At 43.0% G+C, this 20409-nt stretch overlaps 1 protein-coding gene and 1 pseudogene across 1 annotated transcript in view; one reads left to right on the top strand and one right to left on the bottom strand.

The window, feature by feature from the left end:
* The window catches only part of LOC122477829 (PABIR family member 2), a 172668-nt gene that overhangs the window by 67409 nt on the left and 84850 nt on the right, over positions 1 to 20409 (bottom strand). The gene's annotated exons all lie outside the window — the stretch shown is intronic.
* On the top strand, positions 15065 to 15385 carry LOC122477831 (annotated as a pseudogene).

Genomic DNA, 20409 nt, shown 5'->3' on the forward strand with positions numbered 1-20409 from the left:
GGTTCTTTGGGTGGCTCTGGGAGAAGGCGGGGAGCAGGCTGATGGCATTAGCTGCTCTCTGAGCTTTCTGCCAGGCCCCAGCGTCTGCATGTTTGTTCTCCACCCCCAGTGAGAGGTAGATCCCCGCTTGGGTCAAGCCCCTGAGCAGAGTTCCCGGCACTCACGGGCAAAGAGAAGAATGTAAGATACCTTAGGCACAGAGACTGCATTTTCTAGGACAGCCCCAATTTCAAACATCCATCACCTTGAATCCCTACAAGCACATCCACGGGTACTTTTGTGTCCCAATATTTGGATTTAGAGTTCCTTTATCCTGATGCTGAAAGAGCACCTAAGTGTCAGGCACTATTCTAAGTGCATCATATCATTTAATCTATCACACTGACCCTATGAGGCAGGACCACTATTATTCCCTTTTTATAGATAAGGAAACTAGGGGTCAGAGGTTAAGTCACTTGGCTAAGGTCACCCAGCCATCTTAGCTACTCTGTCACCTGGCTCGTCACATCACCTTCCAATATACTCTGGAGCTGTTGAGCTCCAGAGGGGAAGCTCTCTCCAGTAGGGGGAGAGGAAAAGAGAAACAAGGATGCCCTCAAATGTTAGCCATTTCCTGGTCTCTGGAAGGGCTTCTGTATGAGCCAGCATTCCAAAAAGGGAAAACACCTTTCCCGATCCCTATGGCACTTGTGCGAGGCCTCTCAAGAAAATTACACAGTTCAAGGCTTGCAAAATCTGTTTTATATGTGGGGCGTTGGCTGTAATACTAGACTTTTCATTTGGCTGCCTTAATTAAGGCCAATAGCCAAGTGTCTCTGCACTGCACTTTTAATTAGAACAGGGCACAGACATGGTGATGCGGAGGGCCATTTGAGAAGTCGCTATTTAGTCGCTTTAGTCGTGGCTATTTCTTCCCTTCTTGAAGTCAGGAGGAATCAAGCCTAATAGAAAAGTGTAAAGGATTCCAGTGCCCAGAGGTCAACCCCTTCATTGTACAGGTGAACGTACTGAATTTCAAGGGCCTAAGACTTCGCCAGAGTCATATGAGCAGATTGGGGGAAGAATTGTAAGCAGTCTCCTGTGACCAGGCCACAAAAATTCTGCATGTCAAGGGGTCACTTCCTCTTCTCAGGGCCTAAAATTGTATTAGCTGCTCTTTTGTTAGGGCATCATTGTTGTCTTCGCAGGCTCCCTGGGAAGCTGGAAATTATTCTACCTTGAAGGAACCCACCTGAATTCTTCAGTGGCCGTTAACAGAGTTGAATAACCAAACCACAGTCCCTCAGGCTGTCACAATACTGTATGTGATGAGGAATCGAATGAGTAGTAAATGCTTCGGTCATTAAGAGGAGGAGATCCTCTTGGGAAGAGGTAATTGAGGAAATGAGGCTGCCTTAAAGGATAATATGAGAGAAGGGAGATGCTGTTCCAACAAGGGGGATAGATTGAGCTAAAGTACAGACGTAGAATGTACGTCAGTTACTATTTATTAAGCTCCTACTCTGTGCCCGGTCCTAGAGATATATCCATTTAGGAGTACCTCTGCAAAGGACCACAAATTTAAAAGAAAGCGAGCATTTAACCCACTGGGGGCAGAGGAGTAGATGAAATGAACTTCTGAAGTTAAAAACAAAAATAAAAGAAGGCAAATACTATGAAATGACAATAATGAGAATGGGAATGAAGAAGGCAAAGATGACATAAGATGACAATGAATGGAAGCCCCACGAATGCAGAGAAGTTTTGTTCTATTCACTAACGACTCCATTGTTCCAAGCGCAGTACCTAGGACACAGCAGGAACTCATAAAAATATTTGTTGAGAAAAAAATGAACGTAACAGCAGCAGCAGCAACATCATCATCATCATCATATTCAGAACCAGGTGGCTCAGCAAAAGATCATGGAGAAAGGACTCCAATTACAATTTTTTAAATGATTATTTATTTTTGAGAGAGAGAGACAGACAGACAGACAGAGCACAAGCAGGGGAGAGGCAGAGAGAGACACAGAGAGAGAAACACAATCCAAAGCAGGCTCCAGTCTCTGAGCTGTCAGTGCAGAGCCCAACGTGGGGCTCGAATCCACAAACTGTAAGTTCATGACCTTAGCCAAAGTTGGACTCTTAACCAACTGAGCCACCCAGGCACCCTCAATTCCAATTTTTTACTCAGTTCCTTCTCCTTTTTGGGCATTTAATTTCCCAATGTGTGCAGAACGGTGCTTTTTTTCTCAGATTTTTATTTTAAAAACATTACATAAAGGATGTTGTGTCCTCATTGCATTGTGTCAGAAGACACATTATGTAAGTTTGCTCGACTGTTGGTGATGTTAGGCTTGTAATTTCAAAAGGGAAAAGATAATTTCACAATGGAGAAATCAGGCAGACACCAACATAAACAAGAAATCAAACTAACATACCCTCATGCCCTAGCATTTCAGCATATATTGATGGCCATTGCCTGAATCCATTATTAAGGTGGTGGTTGCAAAATGGTGACCTCCTAATTCTGTGATTCCTCCTATATTTGTTGGCATTCTTCTGGGCAAAGTGATTTTTTAAAATTTTTAAATGTTTATTTATTTTTGAGAGAGAGAAAGAGAGAATGAGAACATGAGCAGGGGAGGGGCAGAGAGAGAGGGAGATACAGAATCCGAAGCTGGCTCTAGGTTCTGAGCTGTCAGCACAGAGCCGGACATGGGGCTTGAACTCGCAAACCACGAGATCATGACCTGAGCCGAAGTTGGATGCTTAACCGACTGAGCCACTCAGGCACCCCTGGGCAAAATGATTTTTAAAGTCCTCTCTGACCCAGATGTTCTGTGCTTCTATCATTGAACCTGATTTAATTTTTCTGGTAGCAGGGACATTGGAGAGTAGTAGGGCCATTGACTAATGAAGCTCTTCACAGAACAGTTGGATGGGGCACAGAGCCCAGGCTGCTGAGCCAATGAGGGAGGCAAGCAAGGTCAGATGGATTCTGAGGTGCCCAAGGAAGAAGGAAGAACCATTTGGCCAAATGACTCCTCTTGTCTTGATCAGAGTTACTGAAGACTGGCCTTGCCATAGGTGACTCACATGCTGCCTCCCGATCTGCTCTTGACTCTAGGATGTAAGCTACTCAGATGGCCCAAGAAAAAGTGTGACACATATCTTTGTGAAGTCAAACTCAGACAGTAAACGAAGATACACTAAAAGAGCATATGAACTCTTCGATTGTGACAAGAGTCATTTTCATCCTTGTCCAGTTCATAAGTAGGAGAGAAAAGCCCAGGAAATACGCACAGTATTATTTTGTGTGTGATTTACTTGTTCAGTTTCTACACTCTCTTCTTCCTTTCCTCCATTTCTAGAATTTTCCATGAAGTCCTAGTACACTAAGAAAAATCAAGGGGTACATTAGCTTCAAAGTTTTCATTTTTCCTCTGATTGAAGCTGTAAAATTGATTCTTGGGGTGTGTGTTCAGCAGTGAAATGGGATTTGGCTTAGTTCAGTGGGCCCTGGAATCATCCCAGAACTTCCATGGCCATTTCTTGCACCACCTGCAGAGATCCTAGAGATGTCAGCTAGAGCACCATTTCCCCATCATCGCAGGTCTGCCCACCTTCCATCGTAAACAGCAAAAATGGGGAGGTTAGTTACACAAGCTGGTTCAGATGGGCCCACTCAGAGGAGTCTAGAATCTAGGTTCCTCTTCTAGAAGAAATTCTAGTCTGTTCTCACCACTTGATGGCACAAAGATCTGAGTGCCACAAATCTTTTCCACCAAGGATTGCCAGAGGTTTGCAAACAGTGGCCTTGTCTCATTTATCTTTCTCTGCTTCCCATCACAGGCTAATTCAGCCCAGATTAAAAACAGATGATAGGGCTGGCTTTTGGTGAAGTCAGAGATAGGGTTCTTCCAGAGTCCTGTTCATAACACTGAGCCCAAATGTAGAGTGTCTATGTGATTTGCAAAGTACTGCAAAACCATCCATGGTAGCTTTTGTGGGAAGAGGCTTGGAAGGATGCTTATTCCCTCATTAAAGGTCTCCTGCTTCTGTAGCTTCCACAAGTCAACACGGGCTTTGTGCCCAACCCTTCTTGGTGCTCACATCAGTCTGTGTGGGTACCATGTTGAAGGCCTGAAAATTGAGTTGGGCATCTTCAATAGTGTTGGCCTAGATCAGAAGGGAAAGTGAATTTGGCATGCCCACTACATGCAAGGTGACAGAGGCCCTTTGTACACTGCCTGTCTGGACTGACCTGGGTTGAGATGCCCAGTCAGAAAGTTAGAGAGTGATCTTTTGTCAGCATGATGAGAAGCTGGCCACATCAGAGGATGATCAATCTTGGACTAGAATTGGGCAGAAGGGTGGAGTGGGAGAAAAGGACCAAGGATGGGACTTCTATACAACACCTAAGAAGCCTTACCAATAGTGCAGATTGAGTTCCAAGGGAAAGGAGCCCACCTTACTAGGAATTTTCCCCTATCACCCTCAACAGAAGAAAGATTCCTTTTTGCATACTTCAGCCTGATCCCCAACTACATGAAGGCAAATGAATGTCCCTCCAAAGCTTCTCATGGGAACTCAGAACCTGGCATCATTCAGGAACTGAGAGAGTTCTAGGGATTAAATCTCATTATCTCCTCAATAGCCAGAATGTTATCCAATGCTCTGCCATTAAAAACAAAACAAAACAAAACAAAACAAAACAAAACAAAACAAAACAACATTGTAGTTGGTCTCTGCTTTGATCTAGTGTCTTCTCATTTCTTATACTCTTGCTACCAACAAACTGAAAATCTCAGCATTTTCCCCACTTACATTCTAGGGAGACAAGTTGTATGTCCTAGCTACTCCCCATTGCCCTACTGAGTGCTTTTTTCTTGCTAGGCCACTTCATACATAGGTCATCCATCAGCTGATACATCGACTGTTCTTGGGTCAGGTACCCATCCATGACCTAAGAAGTCACCATTCCATTTTTGAAAAATAGTCCAGGGCCATTCTCTTCAGCAAGGGAGTGTGGACCATGTAGTTTCCCTTAGAAGGAAATGGTGGAGAGGCCGACTGTAATTGGCATGTCCGCTCTAAGATTTCTAACGGCATAATGGCTGAGGAAGAAATAATGAAGGCCCTATCGGACACCCTTTGCCTCAGAGTGTGTGATGGTCACTGATTGCAGCTTTGCCCAAAGCTGGCCCTAGGCATATCCCTCGAATCCCATAGAGTATACAGAGGGCCATTCGTGACGTGGACTATGTAGGAGAAAGACAGTTTCACCAGAGCTTTTCTACTGATGGAAGAAGGTAGTAGTGGAGATTAAATGGCTTTTCTTATCTTGGAAGGCTGCCTAGCCCCTCCAGAGGGCCTCAGCAGAACAGCTGTCATTCTCTACAGAGCAGTAACTTTGGCCCCGCTGAGTGAGTGGCCACGTGTCATGTGCCCTTCCTGAGGAACATGCTCCAACTTGTGTCCCCTGCTATATTTGAGCTATTGAAAGTCCCAGCAGGAGCTAAACACCTGCAGCACTGAGTGGTAACCCAGATCGTTACTTTTACTGGGCCAAGCACTAGAGACACAGGAATCCCTTCTCAAATTCCTCACCCCAGTGCCACCAACCTTTCTCTTAGGTTAGTTCCAAAAATAGTGCCCATGTGGGGCCACAGGCTGGTGGGTAAGGGGATGTAAAACATGGAAATACATGTAATACAGCAGGCGGGATGAAATGGAATCTTTCCCTTTTTGGGTCAGGACTGGGAAAATATTGATCATTTCATGTGAATGGAAAAAACTGTCTTGAATCTAGTACCTGATAGAAGAACAGATTAAGCTCTTCTGAGAAGAACTCAAGTTCGGACTTAAAAGCCAATTTTCCAAAACACAGGGCTCACCAGGCTGCTTCAAGTCAGGGGAGTCTGTACACATCCTCTTTGACAAGGAAAATTCAACATGTTGTACATTTGGTCCTGTGGGGAAGAGGGAGGTAGACGACGGCAGCTCTCTTGCACTCTAAAGGCTTGTGTCCCTTATCAGGGCTTGTAGCCGGTCTTTTTCCCTGCCTGGTAGCTAAGGAGTCATTTTGAGACAGACATCTGTTCAGCAATCTGAAAGCCCCAGACAGAAGACGGAGACATTCATTTTCCTTTACTCATAATGCAGAGGCCAGGGAGGACTGATTTGGTGGCAGCGTTCCATCCTGGCCTGGATTGCAGCTGATCTGGGAAGAACAATCCAGGATGACACTTAGGCACTATCCAAACGGTCTTGAATTACCAAGCAAGTCCCAAAAGCCAGCTAGGAGAATACTTTGGAACCTGAAATGGACGTAAGCCGAGAGGTCCTTAATCGGAGGTCTGCTGTTGATGAGGTTACAATGTGGTGAAGTGGAAGAATGCTCATCCAAGAATCAGGACATCTGGGTCCTGGCCCACGACTAACTCACTGCATGACCTTGAGCAAATCCGTCTCTTTCTCTGAGCCTCTCTGTCCCCCATCTGTGCAACTCAGGGTAGAACTAGATGTGTTAGGAGTTCCTTTCCAGCCCTGTCTTCCTATGGTTTGAAGATAGGAAAGTTGGTGGCCAAGAGTATCTCTTGCAGGGTACGATGCCAAACCCAGCGTATACAAAGGTGGTTTACTTTTTATTGAATATTAAATAAACAAAGCAAAATCCTTTTCTCTGGTTCACCATCTCCCTTCACCTCAGCCAGCCATCTCGTTTGGCACAGGGAGGACTAGGTGAGAGAATGAGAAGTACTCAGTATGAGCCCTGCCTGCTGCTGGACCAATTGCCCCTTCCAGGACCCCAATTGCAGCTTGGCCCTTGCCCTTTTTCTTCTTCAGCATGACCAAGAATCCTGGTTTTGAGCCTTCATCTTAGAAACCGATGGGGTGAACTAATCCCAATAACAAATTGGGCAATAATTCAAGAAGAAATGAGAGCCTACTCTTCCAGAGGACTTACGATGTAATAGGGGGATAAGTGCAAATCATAAAGATTTCCCAGTGCCCCTCTAATTTTATGCCACTCTTAAGAGTGATGTATCAACAGAAAGAGATCATGAAAGGAATATTAGCATTAAGATTCTGTCACAGATCAGCCATGGGAATAGCTAGATAGAAACAAAGTGCCAATTCAAAATCGTTTGCAAAGCCCAAGGAAAATGTGTGTTACGCTTTTCTCATCTGAAATCATCTGAAGAGTGACCGTAAACTTCTCGTCAAAGCAAAACTCTCCCTAACCCTGTCAAAGGTAGAAAAGGTCTTTCTAGTTTCTTTTAGACCATCAGTGGAGTCTGTCTTAGGGGGTAGATTTAAAGTCTTCTGGGAAGTTCATTGCTCCATATATGATGTCAGAGTCTACTGGTTGCTAGCGTTAATGTAGCTGCTTTAGCTGGCTAGGTCATGCCCCCTTTCCTCCTCTCACTCTTGGACAAGGTGTGATGTAGTGGAACGGGTGCCGGACTTGGGCTTGTGCCTTAGTGGAATTTATTTAACTTCGTCAAGTTTCACTTTCCTGATCTGCACAATGACGGGAATAATAGCTACTCACCTCATAATTTTGTTTGAGGACTAAATGAGATAATGCATCTACAAAGCACCTAGCACAGTGCCTGTTGGGCACACTGTCAATTCTCAATACACGGTAGTTATTATTAGTTTTAGAGAGGCCTCACAGTGGGGCCGTGGGATAGCTCTGGGCACTTGGAGGTAAGCCTGTGGACTACTGAAAGTAGTTGTGAGGAGAGAAACAGAAGACAGGAAGAGAAGTGAAGGGGCCAAGCAGAAACTTCTCTTGTTTCCTAATGGCCAGCCCTGACTCCAGGAAACAAGTTTAGAAGAAAGGGCTCCCCCAGTCCTCTCTGTAAATGTGGCCAGAGCGGACCATTTTCCCTCTTGCTCTAAGAGTGCACGAGAACATCTGCTAAACCTACTGTTTTCCCCCAACTCGGGCATTTTCCACTCATTTGACTCACAGAAATCAGAGATGAGATTTTTTAGGGGTTTTTTTTTTTATAGCAAATCCAAGTGTTTTGTCAGTCATGCTTAAGGGGGTATAGCCTTTCAGACGCTGAGCAAGTCTGTAACAGACAACACTGCAAAGAGTGTCAATCCTCCCGTTCCCACTTTGTCGAATGATGTGGTGCTGTGTGATGCTGTGATATGAATCATTCAGGCAGCTGCCATACTGCATTAATTGCAGAGGAGCTGGATTCCATACAAGGTGTTCCCAAAGGTTCATTACTAAATACTCCTCCAGCAGTTCTTTGAAAGGTTGCATTGGGTGACAAGGACACTAAATCCTTCTATGCGTTAGAGCTCCAAGAAAGGACAACTGGAAATTACACCATGGTTTTCCTCTCTTTTCTTTCCAGAAGAGAAAACATAATTACTCACTTGGGCCATTCCCACCCTCTCCTTGATGTTTTCTGGCTTTGAAGGCACTTAAGTTGCTGTTCCCTTGCGTTCAAAGTCTTACACCACAATTTCTTTATGAAAACAATATGTCTTTTAAATTAATGATAAATAAAAGTGAATATGTCACTGGAAGATCATCCTTGTGCAAAGTATCCAGAATTAAAAGGAGTCCAATCACCTCTAACCTCACCCCAATCTCATATCTTAAACTTCAAGCTACTTGGAGACCATCTCCACTCAGATGTTGCACCATTACGTCCCACTCCCTACGCCCCAAACCAAATGTTTCGCCTTTGCTCCGAAGCATCTCCTTTTCCTACTTTTTTTTCATTTCTGGTGAGGGCACTACGTACGATGACTCAAACAGCCAGGCCTCGAAACCTTGGGCTCATCCTAGATTTCTCTCTTTCCTTCATCTGCCCTTTCACAGATGACTAAGTTCTGATTGTTCCGCTTCATGACTTGCCTTTAAATCAGCCTCTGAGTTGCCTATGCCCCTCTGTTGCCACTGTCACAGCTCTGCCCAAGATTCCAGAAGGGTTGCCCTATTGCTCACTGTATTGAATCTAAATTGACCTATCGTTCAGGAACCTTACATTATTTCAGCACGAACCCATAGCTCCGGCCGGGGCTCCATCTTCCTTGTATCGGTATGAACCACAAACCACATTCACTCCTGCTTCCGGGCCTGTGTTTGTTTTTGTGCCCACCTTCTATCGCCCCGAATTTACACATCTTCGTATCTCTGAGGGCCTCTGACAAGGTCCGCTTCCTCCAGCAAGCTCTCCCTGACTTATCTAGCATATATGCACTGCCCTCTGTGCCTGTTGCCTCCACCATGATATTTTAGCAAATATTCAGATGATATAAAGGAAAAAATATTGAAAGAGTCAGGAAACCTGGGTGCTAGTCCCGGCCTTGCTTTTGACTCAATATGCGACATTGGACATTGGGCAGTCACTCCCCTTCTTTGGGTGTTGGTGTTCTCCTAAGCGAAATTAGAGAGTGAAACCACAACACTGTTTCTCAGGTACAGGTTGTTTGCACAGCACCTTCACATTTGCTGTACCTGCAATCAATCTCTACTTTTATTTAAGTAAACATTTCCTATCTTTCTTTTTGATTGAAATACATTTTTCTGGGGAGCCTGGGTGGCTCATTTGGTTGAGCGTCCGACTTCAGCCCAGGTCATGATCTTGTGGTTTATGAGTCCGAGACCCGTGTCAGGCTCTGTGCTTGGAGCCTGGAGCCTGCTTCTGATTCTGTGTCTCCCTGTCTCTCTGCTCCTCCCCTGTTCACGCTCTGTTTCTCTCTCTCTCTCTCTCTCTCTCTCAAAAATAAACATTAAAAAAAATTAAAAAAAATACATTTTTCATTGTGGTAAAACATATATAACATAAACTTTACCGTTTTAATCATTTTTAAGTGTCCAGTTAAGTGACATTAAGTACATTCACACTATTGTGCAATCATCACCACCATCCGTCTCCAGAACTCTCTCCCAAATATTGCAAAACTGGAAGTCCATACACGTTAAACAATAATTCACCATTTCCTCTTTCCCTAGTCCCTAGCAACCACTATTCTACTTTCCGTCTCTCTGAGAGCATGCTAGGTACCTCATATAAGTGGAATCATAGAGCAAGGGTTTATTTTGTCTCTGGCTTATTTCATTTAGCATAGTGTCTTCAAGGTTCATCCATGCTGTAGCATGTGTCAGAATCATGTACATTTTTCATAAAAGGAAATGATCACATCTGTGAAGTCATGATTTTATGGAATGGCTATATATTTTTCTAATATACATTAAGATAAATATGTAACAATAAAAATAAAGTTTGTGTGCCTCAGTCCCGTCAGTAGCGTGTGCCTCGCTTTTCAGGGAACACCTGACTCAATCATCTTCACAGGCTTATCAAGCACGAAGAATATATGCCTCAGGGCAGCAATGGCTTTCAAACATGGCTGATTATCAGGAGGCTTCAGGTGGTTTTGAGAACAGACCTGAGGCCTATCCCAGACCTACTAAATCAGAATCTCTGGGGATGGCCTGGGAGTCTGTGTGTTAACAAGCTCCTGAGGTGTTCGCGATGATTAGTCGGGTTTGGGGGCACTACTCCACAACTGACTTGAAGGCAGGGTGCCAGGTCTATGCCACTTTTTTAAAAGTTTTTAAAAATTTATTCATTTTGAGAGAGAATGAATGGGGGAGGGGGGAGAGAGAGAGAGAGAGAGAGAGAGAGAGAGAGAGAGAGAGAATTCCAAGAAGGCTCTGTGCTGTCAGCACAGAGCCTGATGCAGGGCTTGAACTCATGAACTGTGACACCATGACCTAAGCTGAAACCAAGAGTCAGATACTTAATTAACTGAGCCCCCCAGATGCCCCTATCTATGCCTCTTTTACGTTTCCAATTGCACAGTGCTGGTCACAGAGGTCAAACTCAAGAATATCATATTGGCTGATAAATTGAGAACTTCCAGAAATAGAAAAGAGATGGAATTTTAAATTAACTTTTTTCTTTCCAGCAGTGTCCCCCCCCCCCCCAACAAGTTCCTCTGTAAAAGAGGCATGATGACACCCTACCTTATGGGGTAGCTGTGACTCAAATTGGATAATATGTGGGAAAGCAATGAGTGTTACAAAAATTTCTTGTACACTTCTTGTGAGCCCAGCACCATGCCAAGGGCTATGGAAGACAGACAAGAAGTTTAAAACATGATTCCTGTTCTCACAGAGCTCAGGATCTGCTTGAGGAAACCAAACTAACCCAGATGGAACAAGTGAGAAGCAAGGACTTCCGAGTGGGGCAGAAATTCAAGCCAGGTGCTCTCTGGGCAGGCTTCATGGGCAAGGCTTGAGCTGAGCCCTGAAGGAAAAACAGAACTTAGAGACAGAGAGAGACGGAAGAGGCCAGAACATTCCAAGAGCAGGGAATGGCATCAGACGTGGCTGAGGCGGTTACCCATGTGGTATATTTGAGTTGGCCCAATAAGACTCGTCTCATCACACAACGCCCCAAAATAACCCTGGAAATTCGACTGTTTAGAATTCTGTTCCTTATGATGGCTCTTCTGGAAATGCAAACACACCTGGGCTAGTTTGTATATGACCTCACTTACACCTTAGTGTGCATTAGTTAAATCAGAATGCTTTCTCCTCAACATCTGGACGAGATGGGTGGGCTGAGGGATGGGACTCTGATTGGTGGAGGCTCAGGAAAGGGTCATTTTGGAGCCCCAGGAACAGTTCCAGCTGGGAATCCAGAAAGCGGTGCGGGGGCCCAGGGAGGGCAGCAGGTATCAAGGCTCTAAACTGCCAATGACAATGTCATTGTGAACACAAGGAAGGAGACAAGTCCTGCCCAGAATCAATTTCAAATAATTTCTTCTGTTGATGTGTTTAGAGGCCTTTGCAAACCAGGTTAACTTACAGATTTCTATTAGGAAAGCATCAAGCTTCCACGCCGAACAAACGAAGATTTGTACAGATGGGTTATTTCATTTGATGGGTGTTTGGGAAGAGGGACTGTGACAGGCATAGAGATGTGGTTCTTTGGAAACAGGCCTGTAACAGGCTCTCTTGGTCATTTCATACCCAGGCTCTCCCTCCCAGCCCCTTTACAGTTTGACTCTTGGGCTTGACCTCAGGTTGGAAAAAAGTTTCCTTTGCAAAGACTATGTATTTTTTTTTTTGTCTCCCAGCATCTGCTGCTCTCAGCAGAGCTGGTTTCTTGAATAGCTGCGATTAAAGACAGAGGCCCTTTCTCTTCCTTCTCTGGGCTGTGAGGAAGCTGGTTTCCCACATAGGGCTGCACTTGGGGCATCTCTTCCTGGTCAGCCCTCCATTCTCTGAAGCCACTACACCAGTTAATCCAGCCAGCCAGCTAGCCAGCCTTGGAAGGTTTGGCTTGGAAGGTCCCAAGTAACTTAGGCAAAGATATTTCGAAAAATGTCTAAAAAACTTGACTCTGGGGCTTCAGGAATGAGTCTATGACAGTGAATCGTGTCCACCTTTTTAAAATTTTACTACTTTCCTCACAGAGCCAGTACACATCCTGCCTGTGGGACATTTTTGTTTTCCCTACTCCAATTAGGCATGTCCATAATCAATCACTGAGTTAATTCAAACTATTCCTTCAGAGCCCACAATGTGCTAAGCTTTATATGGGAAAGAGGAAGTGAAAGGCAAGGCTATATCTTCAGAGAAAAGATATCCTCTCCCTACACAACACACATACACAAAACATAGTTAGTTCCCAAGAGGAGACAGTAGGTTAAAGTCAAAATTACTGCAGGGGAAGAGCAATCAGTGTCAACAGAATTTGGAAAAGGAACAGTGAAATTCAGGAGGGGGAAGTGGTCTAGTAAGGCTTCCAATAGGAAGTGGCTGTGAGCTAGACTTGGACAGATAAGCCACATTTAGAAAATATATTGACATAAGTTTTATCATCCTATCACCCTTGCCTGAAAAATCTCAAACAATTCCTCCAGAATCACAGCCTGGCATTCAAGGCTGTTAGTCATATGGCTCCACTTCCCTAGTAACTCCTAATGTTCTGCTACACAGGATTCCTCACCCACCCCCACTTACATTTGGTCTCTTGAGCATCCCCACATGTCTATACCTTGGCTTTCTCTGTGTTCCGCCTTCACTCCTTCCCTCCCCTCCAATTCTCCAATGTCACCTATTCCTCATCAAGTTCAAAATCACTTCACCCTTGACTCATCCCTGCCAACACACATCCAGTTATGTCTCCCTCCCCTGAAATTCCTCAACACGTAAGGCATGTCTCTCATCCGATACACCACATCTAAACCACTTGCTAGAAGAGTTAACGGTAGTATGTTATGGGATGCAGCAAAAGCAGTTCTAGTGGTATTCGTAGTGATTTATTCGTACATTAAGGAAGAAGAAAAAGCTCAAATAGACAACCTAACTTTACACCTCAAGGAACTGGAAGAAAAAACAACAAACTAAGTGCAAAATCAGTAGAAGGAAGGAAATAACAAAGATCAGAGCAGAAATAAATGAAATAAAGACTAAAAAGACAATAGAAAAGATCTGTGAAATTAAGGGCAGCTTTTTAAAAAGATAAATAAAACAGACAAACCTTTAGCTAGACTTACCAAGAAAAAAGGAGAGAGGACTCAAATATATAAACATAAATGAAACAAGAAACATTAGAAATGATACCACAGAAATGCAAAGGATCATAAAAGACTACAATGGGTAACTATGAGACAATAAATTGGGCAACCTAGAAGAAATGAATAAATTCCTAGAAATATACAGCCTACAAAGACTGAATCATGAAGAAATAGACAATCTAAACAGATGGATTACTAGTAAGGAATCCATAATCAAAAACCTCACAACAAAGAAAACTCCAGGACCAGATGGTGTCAGGGGTGAATTCTATAAAAAGCTTAAAGAATTAATAACAATCCTTCTCAAACTCTTCCAAAAAATGGAAGAGGAAGGAACACTTCTAGCTAGACTCATTTTACGAGGTCAGCATTACCCTGACACCAAAACCAGACAAAGACACTAGAGGAAAAAAAATAAGCCAATATTCCTCATGAACATAAATGTAAAAATCCTCAACAAAATATCATCAAACTGAATTCAACTGTACATTAAGAGGATAATATACCATGATCAACTGGGGTTTATTCCAGGGATGCAAGGATGTTTCAATATCCACAAATAAATCAATGAGATACACCACATTAATAAAATGAAGGATAAAAATCATATGGTTATCTCAATAGATGCAGAAAACGCATTTGACAAAATTTAACATCCATTCATGATAAAACAAGACACTCAAAAAAACAGGTAGAGAGGGAATATACCTCAACATAATAAAGGCTACATATGACAAGCCTACCACCAGTATCATATTCAATGTGGAAAGCTAAAAACTTTTCCTCTAAGATCAGGAACAAGACAAAGATGCCCACTCTCACCACTTTTATTCAACATTGTACTGGAAGTCCTAGCCACAGCAATTAGACAAGAAAAAGAAATAAAAGACATCCAAATTGGAAAAGAGAAAGACTTTTTCTATTTGCAGAAGACATGATATTATACATGGAAAATGCAAAGATTCTACCAAAGAAGCTGTCAGAACTAATAAACAAGTTCAATAAACTTTCAGGATACAAAATCAATATACAAAAATCAGTTGCAGTTCTATATGCTAAAAATGAACAGAAAGAGAAATCGAGAAAATAATCCTGCTTGCAATTGCATCAAAAAGAATAAAATACCTAGGAATAAATTTAACCAAGGAGGTGGAAGATCTGTAAACTGAAAATTATGACACTGATGAAAGAAACTGAAGATGACACAAATAAATAAAAAAGATACTCTGTGCTCATAGATGAGAAGAATTAATACTGTTAAAATGTCCATGCCACACAAAGCAATCTCCAGATTCAATGCGATCCCTATCAAAATTCTACCAGCATTTTTCACATAAATAAAATAAAACAATCTTAAAATTTATATGGAGCCACAAAAGACCCAGAAGAGCCAAAGCAAGTTTGAGAAAAAAGAATAAAGTTGGAGGCATTACACTTCCTGATTCTAAGCTATGTTACAGAGCTATAGTTATCAAGACAGTATGACCTTGGCACTGCACTGCCTGCAGAGATGTCTGCCCTCAGACTTCTGGTGAAGCCCAAAATCATTAAAAAGAGAACCAAGAAGTTCATTTCGCACCAGTCAAAATTAAACGCCAAGTGGCAGAAACCCAGAGGCATTGACAATAGAGTGCACAGAAGACTCAAGGGCCAGATCCTGATGCCCAACATTTGGTTATGAGAGCAACAAGAAAACAAGGCACATGCTGCTCAGTGGCTTCCAGAAATTCCTAGCCCACAACGTCAAGGAGCTTGAAATGCTGCTGATGTGCAACAAATCTTACTGTGCAGAGACTGCTCACAATGTGTCCTCCAAAGCCACTGTGTAAAGGGCAGCCCAGCTGGCCATCAGAGTCACCAATCCCAATGCCAGGCTGCACAGTGGAGAAAATTACTAGACAGACAGCTTATGTGCACATTGCATTTGTGTTAATAAAACTACAAAAAGAAACCCAGTATGGTATTTACATTAAAACACATACAGATCAATGAAACAGAATAGAGAGCCCAGTAATAAACTCATACATATATGATCAATCAATCTATGACAAAGGGGTCAAGAATACACAGTGGGGAAAGGATAGTCTCTTCAATAAATGGTGTTGAGAGGGGCGCCTGGGTGGCTCAGTCGGTTAAGCGGCGGACTTCAGCTCAGGTCATGATCTCACGCTTTGTGAGTTTGAGCCCCGCATTGGGCTTTGTCCTGACAGCTTAGAGCCCGGAGCCTGCTTCCGATTCTGTGTCTCCCTCTTTCTCTGTCCTTTCCCCACTCTCTCTCTCTCTGTCCTTTCCCTGATCTCTGTCTCTCTCTCTCTTTCTCTCAAAAATAAAGATTAAAGAAAAAATGAAAATTAAAAAAAAAATGGTGTTGAGAAAACCGGACAGCCATATGCAAAATAATGAAACTGGACCCTTACACTATACACAAAAATCAACTCAAAATAAATTAAAGACTTGAACATAAGACCTGAAACCCTAAAACTCCTAGAAGAAAACAGAAAAAGTTCCTTGACATCAGTCTTGGCAATATTTTTTTTAGATTTGACACCAAAAGCAAAGGCAATAAAAGCAAAAACAAATAAGTGGGACTTCACCAAACTAAAAAGCTTTAGCACAGCAAAGGAATCCATCAACAAAATGAAAATAAACCTACCGAATGAGAGAAAATGTTTGCAAATCATATCTGATAAAGGGTTAATAACCAATATATAAACAGAACTCTCACGGCTCTATAGCAAAAAAAAAACAATCTGCATTTAAAAACAGGCAGAGCAACTAAATAGACATTTTCCCAAAGAAGACATACAAATGGCCCAATAGGTACATGAAAAGGTGCTCAACATCACTAACCGTCAGGAAAATGCAAGTCAAAACCATAATGAGATATCACCTCACACCTGTTAGAATAGCTATCATCAAAAAGATGAGGGGCGCCTGGGTGGTTCAGTTGGTCAAGTGTCTGACTCTTGATTTCGACTCAGGTCATGATCTCACAGATCATGAGATAGAGCCCCGCATTGGGCTCTGCCCTGACACTGCAGAGCCTGCTTGGGATTTCCCTCTCTCCCTCTCTCTCTGCCTCTCCTCTGCTTGCACGTGCACGTGCACATACTTGCTTGCTCTCTCTCTCTCAAAAACGAATGAATAAGCATAAAAAAGAAATGCTAATTTAAAAAAAGTTAAGGGATAACAAGTGTTGGCAAGGATGTGAAGCAAAGGGAACTTTGTGCACTGTGGACAGGAATGTAAATTGGCACGGCCACCCTGGAAAACAGTATGCAGCTTCCTCAAAAAATTATAAATAGGACTACCATATGATGCAGCGATCCCATCACATTTTAATGTGATACACACACACACACACACACACACACACACACACACACACACGTTAACCATTATTAAGGCTTTTATGTTATTAGGCACTAGGTGAAGCATTTTGTGAGCATTGCATTTGATTGGCAGAACGATCCTGTCAGGAAGATGCAATTATTATTCTCATTTTATGGATGAGGGACTGGATGCTCTGTGGGGTTCACTTGGCCAACGTCATACAATCAGTAAGTGGTGAAACTCGCCTTCTTGTGGCCTCTCCTATCTGGGCACATAGGTATGGAGAGGTACAGTGTAAGCAAACCATTCTTATATGAACCCATCCATATCCCGAAACTTTGAGAGAGAGGGTCGAGAGAGAAAGAGGGAGCGAGGGAGGGAGAGAGTGGGCACACAGTTGAAATTGTGTGGGTAATTCTATCCACCATTCCACTTTGCTTTGCCTTGGAGTTCACTTGAACTGAGAGAGGTGAATCTGCTGTTCCCTCATATGGTGTTGGTTCCTGTGAGCCTCTCATGAATGATTCTCATGCTTAAACATATGTGCTTTCGGAATTCAATACGGTCCCTAAATGCAAGCCGATTGGCATGGTTCTCAACTGAAGAGTGATCTGGTATAACGTTGGAGGAAATAATAAAGACAAGCCTGTGCTGGATTTACCAAAAATGGTATATCTGTCTCCAGTGTAGCACCTTTCAAAGGAACTTTTGAGGGGTATTTCGTCTATAAATTGTTATGTTTTTGCTCACCAGGAACCTAACCCCTCATAAGATATGACTTTCCTATACTTGTCTTGATTCCCCAACTGGTGTGGAAACTCCATGTGAGTAGAGCCTCTATCCTAAACTATTTTATATTCCTTCCAAGTGCCTAGCAAAGTAACTTGAAAATAATAGGAGTTGAACAAATCAATGTCAAAGATTATTCATGAGACATGTTAATTTTCCCAGCAGGTTTAAGGTTACTGAGATATCCTCTCAAGCTACCCACAAAATGGAAGAGAAGATTTGTACTACCGTGTCTATCCCATGACTCGTTGGCATTCTCTGTACTATTTCTAGAAATAGAATCTGTCTGTTCCCATCCCTCACTGGGTCAACCGAGCACCTGGCAGTTTCCTATTGATGCCTGTTCAGCTGTCACCTTCAAACTCCTGGTTCTGTTTGCTCAGTGTGCCTCCTAGAGTAGGCCTGACTATTTCGGGTCTGAGTTACAGCTGTCAGCGTTTCAGGCGTACCTCACGTATTTCTAGAATTAGGTGGAAATATTTGAAGCCTGAAAAAGGAGCTATAACGTTCTGAGTATGAAGGAAATATTTAGGCAAGTATCAACTGGCAGCACAGAAGGCCAACTAAGAAGAATCGAGTCCCTGGTGATAAAATGAGATGAGAACAACATAGCCAAGCCATCTTGGGTTACTTGCATTTTAGTAGCATGGGGTGAGTTACCAAACTATTTATGTTATTTTTATTAGCATGCGATTAAGGAATTGACCCAATGTGAGACTGTTTGCTATAAATGTGAAATGACAGAATGACCGAACACATTTGCTTTGCTTTGCTCTAATAGAGAATAATTGTAGTTCCATAATTTAAAAAGCCATTCCGGTTGTGCATATGTCCTAGGGATGCTTTGAAAGTCAAGCTGTACCTCTTGGACCTCATTCTTTCCAGTTCTGGGTAATAGTTTCTCCTCTCCAATCTGATAGGGTTCAACACTGACCTGCAGGAATTATACTGTGATTCTGTACCAAATTATTAAGATATGATTAGTTCTCTTGGAGTTGGGCCCAGAAAAAGTAGAGGAGATTTTATGGAATGGCAAGGTACCAAGGCAAGATGATGATGATAGAGATTTCTTCAGCTTCCAAGATCAAATTCAATTTGGTGACTGAATGCAGGCGAGGCCAATCATCTCTTCTCTTACAACGCATAGTTATTTGGGATTCCTTTATCCAAGAGTGTGTCAGGGGAGGAGTCAAACCCGTCTTCAATTTTGCCTTTTAATAACTTTGCCATTTCATAATTTTGCTCTTGTCATGCACGCTGGGAAAAAAACCAAAACCTTAAAAGTAACTAACAACCCCTCTGTCATTGAGATTCCCCCAGATAAAAGCTATTAGTGGAATCAAATAAAAGCTCTGGAGATGAAAGGGGTAGTGATTGTGGTGCCAGCGAGACAAAGACCATAGGCTCAATCCTTAAAAGGATCAGTTGGCTTTACTTTCTGTCTGTATTTACAGACTGCTTCCCAGATGATTCCGAGGCAGGTAGTTCAGGCACCACGCTTGGAGAAACACTACCTTAGAGACTAAACGTAGTCATGTCCACAGTCCAAAGGAAATTAAAATCCTGAGAGCCATTGCCCTTAAATTCTTTTCAAATCTTACTTTTCGTGGGAATCTGTGCCTTTCTGCTGAGTCTATTCCTGCTTCCTTCTAGCCCATAAATGACTGGCATGGAGGTCGTGGATTTAAATTGTGGGTTGAAGAAGTTGAAAACTTAAAATTTCAGCTCTAGTACTAATTTGCAGTCTAGTTTCAACTTAATAAGTCAGTCATTTCCCCCTTTGTCAATTGAAAGTCCGTCTAAGAAACATCTGGCAAATTTTGGATGAAAAGCGCGGGGAAAATGCTTGCATCGCAAGATGAGTTTTTTCTCTGCCTAGGGCTGCCAGAGTTTGCACACACAACAAAATCGAATTACAGATAAAGGGTGACTAATTCTTTGGCGTAAGTATGTCCCATGCAATATCTGGGATATACTCATCCTGAAAATTCATTGGTTATCTGAAATTCAGACTTAACTGGGCATGCTGTGTTTTATCTGGCAGCCCTATCTCTACCACCACCCTTTTCCTGGAGCCTGCACTTTCCAAGACTTGGGCAACAGAAGAGAGCGTTTTGTAACTCAAGGCCGGGAAGGAAATGAGCACTCATTTAGCATAATACAGGACAGGAGAAACGCTAGCAGGGGATTAACCTTCCACGCTGGAGAAATGCAGGCATATTCTGGGGATGGGGAGCAGGAGGCTAATGGAGGGGAATGGAGGGGAGGACAGAGCGTGCTTGGGCAAACACACATATAATCCGACTTGCTCCTCCTGCAGCCGCAGAAAAAAAAAATAGAGAACCAAGGACCTCTTCGCACAGAAGGCTTCTGTCATTTTCCACCGCCACCATCAAAGGGAATGAGGCATTTCTATACCAAAAGGCACAATCTCGGAACCGTAGCTTGGCTTTTTTATTATCTCCTATGTCCATCCACAATTGTGAGTTAAGAATTTAGATTGCAAAACTCACTGTGCTCTCTGGGTTCCACAGGCTCCTTTTCCCCCCAGGTCAGGTTGTGCAAGGGGCTCCCGGCTTCTTGTGCTATGCTGCTCTGCTCTGCAAAAACCCAGCCTCACTCCTTTCTTTCCTGCAAGGCGCAAGTCTTTTTTCCCCATGGCTCCTGTCAGTCTTCACCTCCTAGTCCACTTTTCCAGCCTCCAGCTCTCTAAGAGCCAACATATCTCTCTGC

Source organism: Prionailurus bengalensis, chromosome X (genome assembly GCF_016509475.1).
Source record: "Prionailurus bengalensis isolate Pbe53 chromosome X, Fcat_Pben_1.1_paternal_pri, whole genome shotgun sequence".
Lineage (NCBI taxonomy): Eukaryota > Metazoa > Chordata > Mammalia > Carnivora > Felidae > Prionailurus > Prionailurus bengalensis.